The sequence below is a fragment of the Pimephales promelas genome, chromosome 2, assembly GCF_988280905.1.
Source record: "Pimephales promelas chromosome 2, fPimPro1.hap1.1, whole genome shotgun sequence".
NCBI classification, from domain to species: Eukaryota; Metazoa; Chordata; class Actinopteri; order Cypriniformes; family Leuciscidae; genus Pimephales; species Pimephales promelas.
This window is the reverse complement of record NC_142770.1, coordinates 50321159-50328658: the sequence shown is the minus strand read 5'-3', so window position 1 is coordinate 50328658 and position 7500 is coordinate 50321159.

Genomic DNA, 7500 nt, shown 5'->3' with positions numbered 1-7500 from the left:
AGGCGGGTGCCCCCTGGTCCCCCCGACGTGTTAGGGGGCGAGCGGTGGGTCTCCCCCAAGCCCAAAGCCCCGGTTCCCAGAGTCGGGTAAACTGCGGGAGTAACTTTGACTCTCTTAAGGTAGGCAGGAACCGGTGTGAGTGGTGTGGAAAGCCGAGTTGGGGCTCCACGCTCTGGGCACAGGGGGATCTCCTAGTGGTCCACCCCAGGCCCAGAGTGTGGAGCCCCAACTCGGCTTATTTTTTTTAAAATTATTATTATTATTATTATTATTATTATTTTTTTAATCTTATTTTATTTTATTTTTTTCAATTTTTCGGGATGCACCGGGTAGAAGTTCAAACTTCAACCGCCGTGGGGGTCCCTGGCCAGCGTTCTGGTTCTCCGAAGTGGGGCTGAGGGGGTCCAGGCGGGTGCCCCCTGGTCCCCCCCGACGTGTTAGGGGGCGAGCGGTGGGTCTCCCCCAAGCCCAAAGCCCCGGTTCCCAGAGTCGGGTAAACTGCGCGACTAACAATGACTCTCTTAAGGTAGTCAGAAACCGGTGTGAGTGGTGTGGAAAGCCGATTCGGGGCTCCACGCTCTGGGCACAGGGGGATCTCCTAGTGGTGCCCCCCAGGCCCAGAGTGTGGAGCCCCAACTCGGCTTATTTTTATTTTTATTATTATTTTTTTTTTTTATTTAATTATTATTTTGGGATTATTAGACTGGGTAGAAGTTGCAACTTCAAACGGGCATATCTCCGGAACCAAGCCGAGTTGGGGCCCCATACACCCGGCGTGGGGGGCCCTCCTAGAGGCCCCCAATACCCCCGAGTGTGGAGCCCCAACTCGGCTTACTTTTCGAGTTACAGCCGGTCAAAGTTGAAACTTTAAAGGGCCATATCTCCGGAACCAAGCCGAGTTGGGGCCCCATACACCCGGCGTGGGGGGCCCTCCTAGAGGCCCCCAATACCACCGAGTGTGGAGCCCCAACTCGGCTCACTTTTCGAGTTACAGCCGGTCAAAGTTGAAACTTTAAAGGGCCATATCTCCGGAACCAAGCCGAGTTGGGGCCCCATACACCCGGCGTGGGGGGCCCTCCTAGAGGCCCCCAATACCCCCGAGTGTGGAGCCCCAACTCGGCTCACTTTTCGAGTTACAGCCGGTCAAAGTTGAAACTTTAAAGGGCCATATCTCCGGAACCAAGCCGAGTTGGGGCCCCATACACCCGGCGTGGGGGGCCCTCCCAGAGGCCCCCAATACCCCCGAGTGTGGAGCCCCAACTCGGCTTACTTTTCGAGTTACACCCGGTCAAAGCTGGACAGGAAGTGGCCGTATCTCGGGACCGGAAGGTCCCCGTGGCTCGGGACGGCGGGAGGAGCAAGGTCCCCGAGAGCGGGCCCCGCACCCGCCGCCGCGAGCCGCTGGGACCTCCCGGTCCCGAGATGGGCCCCGTTACGCGCGGGCGACTTTCGGAGAAAACGGCCCGTATCTCGGAGAGGGGAGGTCCCAGCGGCTCGCCCTTTCGGGTGTCGGGGGCTCCCCACGGGCCCTCTCGGACCCCGCCTGCCCCGGGCCCCTGGGACCTTTCCTTCCCGGGCGCCCCCCCGACACGTCGGGCCCCTTTTCTCCGGGACCCGGGGGCCCCGGAGCTCGGGGGCGGGCTCTTTGCGAGGGGCCCGCCGGGACGCCACACTTGACCCGAGTCCGGTGTCTCTGGGCCGCCGGGTCCCCGAGCTACGGGCGTTCGAATTCGGGGCCCGAAAATCCCTCAAAGTCCGAAAACGTGCAGTGGGCGGGGACTTCCGGGGCCCCGGAGGCTCTGACGGCACACCCAGGGAGGTGCACCGTCCTCGGGCACGGCCAGGTGGCCCCCCCGGGGTCCTGGAAGTCCCCCCGCCCCCCGGAGACACCCACACCCACACCCACCCACCCACCGGACGGGAAGATTCCGTTTTTCGCCGATATCTCGAAAACGGCCGGGCGAAAAAATTTCAAACTCGGGTCTTCCGTAGGCCTCGGGGGGCCCTATCCAAAGAGGCCACCCGCGTCCCCGGGGGCCTCGGGGTCAGGGAGTTAGGCCCGGTCAAAGGCGCGGCGTTTTTGGCTTATATCTCGCGAACCCCCGGGCCAATCTTCCCCAAACTCGAATCGACCGTAGTGCCGGACGGGGCCTTTCGAAAGAGCCCACCCACGAGGTCCAACTCGCCCGGGTCCCCGAGTTATAGCCGTTCAAAGTCGGGGGTCCCGGCGAACGGCGATCCGGTAGGGGGCGTCCCCGGGGCCCGCCGCCGCCCTGGTTCGAGCGAGGGCCCCCGTGGGACCTCGCCACCCAAATTTGAGCTCTCTGGGCCTTCGCGTCGCGGAGATACGGGCGATTTTCTCCCGGGATCGTGACGTCATCGGCGGGCGCCATTTCAGAGCGCGGCCGAGGGTTTTCGGCCGATATCTCCGCGAATACTCGACCAAAAACGACGAAACGCATATGGACGCGTTCAGCTCGGCGAGACGGTTCGAATGAGCCCGGCCTCGGCCGGGCACGTCGAGTTTTCGGCGAGATATTTGCGTTTTTCCGCTTCCGGGGCGCTTTGGGGGCCCGTATCTCGGGCCCCCGGGGGCCCACGGGGCTGGGGGCGGTCTCATTCGAAAGGTCTCGTCCCGTTCTCCAGCCGACAAAAATTTGGCGTCGATCGGAGCCGCCTTCGGAGAGCTACGGTCGTTTGAAGCCCCGTGCGGTGGGGTTACCGTCCTTCAAACAGCCGCCGCTCGCAGGGGGAGTCCCGGGGAGGCATGGTTGCCTGTATGACTTGGGCTTAGAGCACCCAGCCCCGCGCTCCTGGAGGAACCTCCGGTGCACAGGGTCTGCTGCAACCAGCCACGTGGGTTCTGAGGGGTAGGGGAGCGTGCGCTCTCCTCCCCGGGCGGGCGGCCGGGCCCTGGGGGCTCGCGCCTCCACGGAGGGACCTCGCTCCCGGGGCTTCGTCCCCGGGGCTCGGGGACTCCGTGGCGGCTCGGCCCCCGGGGTTCGACCCCGCTCGCTCGCTCCAAAACCCAAGTCCAAAACGTGGGGTTGCACGGGAGCTCCGGGCGCGACGGGTCTCCACGCACGGCCCCGGGGAGGGAGCTCCGACCCGGGCCGGAGGCAGATTCGCCCCCCGCCCCCCGGCTGTCCGCCCGGAGCCGAGACGGTCCTAAAACGGGCCTTGGGGGTGATGTAGAAGGGTAACGCTCACACAACCAGGACTCACACAAACCGATCTGCATCCCAGGCAGGGTGCGGGTCTCCTGGGCACGAATAAAGCCCGATGCCCCGTGGGTGATGTTGGCCCTGGCCACTCAAGGCACTCACCCAAGCCAGAGAGGGTGCACTCTGGCTGGGGAAGCAGATTCAATCTCTGCTGTGGTGGAGCTCTGGAAAAACGCCAAACCTCCAGGAAAAGACGGCCCGGTTTCTCTGAAAAGTGCATCCCAGGCAGGGTGCGGGTCTCATGGGCACGAATAAAGCCCGATGCCCGTGGGTGATGTTGGCCCTGGCCACTCAAGGCACTCACCCAAGCCAGAGAGGGTGCACTCTGGCTGGGGAAGCAGATTCAATCTCTGCTGTGGTGGAGCTCTGGAAAAAACGCGAAACCTCCAGGAAAAGACGGCCCGATTTCTCTGAAAAGTGCATCCCAGGCAGGGTGCGGGTCTCCTGGGCACGAATAAAGCCCGATGCCCCGTGGGTGATGTTGGCCCTGGCCACTCAAGGCACTCACCCAAGCCAGAGAGGGTGCACTCTGGCTGGGGAAGCAGATTCAATCTCTGCTGTGGTGGAGCTCTGGAAAAACGCGAAACCTCCAGGAAAAGACGGCCCGGTTTCTCTGAAAAGTGCATCCCAGGCAGGGTGCGGGTCTCATGGGCACGAATAAAGCCCGATGCCCGTGGGTGATGTTGGCCCTGGCCACTCAAGGCACTCACCCAAGCCAGAGAGGGTGCACTCTGGCTGGGGAAACAGATTCAATCTCTGCTGTGGTGGAGCTCTGAAAAAAAAAAAACGCGAAACCTCCAGGAAAAGACGGCCCGGTTTCTCTGAAAAGTGCATCCCAGGCAGGGTGCGGGTCTCATGGGCACGAATAAAGCCCGATGCCCGTGGGTGATGTTGGCCCTGGCCACTCAAGGCACTCACCCAAGCCAGAGAGGGTGCACTCTGGCTGGGGAAGCAGATTCAATCTCTGCTGTGGTGGAGCTCTGAAAAAAAAAAAAAACGCGAAACCTCCAGGAAAAGACGGCCCGATTTCTCTGAAAAGTGCATCCCAGGCAGGGTGCGGGGTCTCCTGGGCACGAATAAAGCCCGATGCCCACCTTGAAACGGAGCCTGGGCTCGACTCTGAAGTCCAGATCTCGAAAAACGACAGAGTCCAAAAAGGTGCGGTGGCTCCAAACCTCCATGCCCTCAGACCTCCCTGGCCAGCCCAGGGAGGGTGGCCCGTCCTGGGCCAGACTCAGATTTCCCCCGCCACCCCTGGAGCTCCGCCTGGAGCGAAGACGGTCCTAAAACGGACCATGGGGCTCTTGTAGAGGATGAGGGAGGGAGAGAGGGGCCTTCAGAGAGCCCCTTGGCCGGCTTGACTCTGGAGTCGAATTTGGAAAAATAGACAAAGTCCATAAACGTGCTGTTGGTTCGGACCTCCAGGGCACTCAAGGCACTCACCCAAGCCAGAGAGGGTGCACTCTGGCTGGGGAAGAGGATTCAATCTCTGCTGTGGTGGAGCTCTGAAAAACACGAGAACCTCCAGGAAAAGGCGGCCCGGTTTCTCTGAAAAGTGCATCCCAGGCAGGGTGCGGGTCTCCTGGGCAAGAACGAAGCCCAATGCCCACCTTGAAACGGAGCCTGGGCTCGACTCTGAAGCCCAGATCTCGAAAAACGACAGAGTACAAAAAATGTGCGGTGGCTCCAAACCTCCATGCCCTCAGACCTCCCTGGCCAGCCCAGGGAGGGTGGCCCGTCCTGGGCCAGATTCAGATTCGCCCGCCACCCCTGGAGCTCCGCCTGGAGCGAAGACGGTCCTAAAACGGGCCTTCGGGGATGTATGAGAGAGGGGAAGCGTGGTGGTGGCAAACACAGAGGACCCCCTACCAGCGATCAGACCGTCGTGAGTCCCACTCAGAGTCACTCTGGGTGGGCATGTAAAAATCCAGATTACGCCGCGCTGGAGCTCTGGAAGTTACGAGACCTCCAGGAAAAGACAGGCTGGTTTTCTGAAAAGTGCACCCCAGGCAGGGTGCATCTTTTCCTGGGCACGAGCCCAGCGCACATGGTGTGGTGGTCCGGCTCTGGTGCCAAAGTTTGGGGGAAAAAATAGACAGAGTCCAATAACGTGGTGTGGTTCCAAAGCTCCATGCCCTCAGACCTCCCTGGCCAGCCCAGGGAGGGTGGCCCGTCCTGGGCCAGATTCAGATTTGCCCGCCACCCCTGGAGCTCCGCCTGGAGCGAAGACGGTCCTAAAACGGGCCTTCGGGGATGTATGAGAGAGGGGGAAGCGTGGTGGTGGCAAACACAGAGGACCCCTACCAGCGATCAGACCGTCGTGAGTCCCACTCAGACTCACTCTGGGTGGGCATATAAAATCCAGACTACGCCCCGTCGGAGCTCTGGAAGTACGAGACCTCCAGGAAAAGACAGGCTGGTTTTCTGAAAAGTGCACCCCAGGCAGGGTGCATCTTTCCTGGGCACGAGCCCGGCGCACGTGGCGGGGTCCGGCTCTGGTGCCAAAAAAATTGAGAAAAATCGACTAAGTCCAATGGCGTGACGTGGGTTCAAAGCTCCATGGTCTCAGACCTCCCTGGCCAGCCCAGGGAGGGTGGCCCGTCCTGGGCCAGAGTCAGATTCGCCCGACACCCCCTGGAGCTCGACCTGGAGGGAAGACGGTCCTAAAACGGGCCTTCGGGGCTGTATGGAAGAGGGCAAGTGTGGTGGTGCAAAACACAGAGCACCCCCTACCATTGATCAGACCGTCGTGAGTCCCACTCAGACTCGCTCTGGGTGGGCATATAAAATCCAGACTACGCCCCCCCCGTCGGAGCTCTGGAAGTACGAGACCTCCAGGAAAAGACAGGCCGGTTTTATGTAAAGTGCACCCCAGGCAGGGTGCGTCTTTCCTGGGCACGAGCCCGGCGCGCGTGGCGGGGTCCGGCTCTGGTGCCAAAAAATTTGAGTAAAATCGACTAAGTCCAATGACGTGGTGTGGTTCCAAAGCTCCATGGTCTCAGACCTCCCTGGCCAGCCCAGGGAGGGTGGCCCCGTCCTGGGCCAGAGTCAGATTCGCCCGACACCCCCTGGAGCTCGACCTGGAGGGAAGACGGTCCTAAAACGGGCCTTCGGGGCTGTATGGAAGAGGGCAAGTGTGGTGGTGCAAAACACAGAGCACCCCCTACCATTGATCAGACCGTCGTGAGTCCCACTCAGACTCGCTCTGGGTGGGCATATAAAATCCAGACTGCGCCCCCGTCGGAGCTCTGGAAGTACGAGACCTCCAGGAAAAGACGGGCTGGTTTTATGGAAAAAGTGCACCCCAGGCATATGCTTGTCGAACGGTCGGTCTGGGTAAACGGCGAGTGTCCGTGCTGTTGCGTGCGAACGAGATTCCCAATGCTAACGAACCTCCCCCGGCTGGCGACCGGGGAGAGCGCCTCGTTTTCGGGCACGAGCGAATGCGTCTGCCTGGCGGAGCCCCCGTCGGTGCCGAGGTGGTCCTGAGACGGGCCTTCGGGGTTTTGTCGAGGAAGGGGACAAGCGCCCCAATCGGACAAGGCGACGGGCTAAAAAATGGTGCTCGGTATCGGTTTCTGACATCCAGGCGGGGATGCGTCATCTGGGGTCGGCAGGCAGGCAGGCAGGCGGTCACCAGGGCGCTCTGGAGGAAAAGGCCCCCCTCCGGAAAAAAAGGACAGAGTCCGTAAACGTGAAGTCGAAAGAGTTCCCCAGGGCCGGCCCGTCTCCATGGCCGGTGACCTGGGTGGGTGCCTCGGACCCGGGGCGAGACGGTATCGGTGGGCGTGAACGGAGCACCCGTCGGTGCCGAGACGGTCCTAAAACGGGCCTTCGGGGTTTTGTCGAGGAAGGGGACGAGAGCCCCGCTCGGACAAGGTGACGGACCAAAAAAAAAAGCGTTGCTCGGTATCGGTTTCCGACATCCTGGGGAGGATGCGTCGTCTGGGGTCGGCAGGCAGGCGGTAACCAGGGCGCTCTGGAGGAAAAGGCCCCCCTCCGGAAAAAAGGGACAGAGTCCCTAAACGTGAAGTCGAAAGAGTTTACCAGGACGGCCCGCCTCCCGGGCCGGTCACCCGGGAGGGCGCTTCGTGCCCGGGGCGAGACGGTATCGGTGGGCGCGGCGGAGCTTCCGTCGGTGCCAAGACGGTCCTAAAACGGGCCTTCGGGGTTTTGTCGAGGAGGGGACAAACGCCCCGCTCGGACAAGGTAACGGATCTCCGTGTGACGGGCGCCTCCGGGTTGCCCACCCCCGGGGCCCGAGAGGAGCGCACCC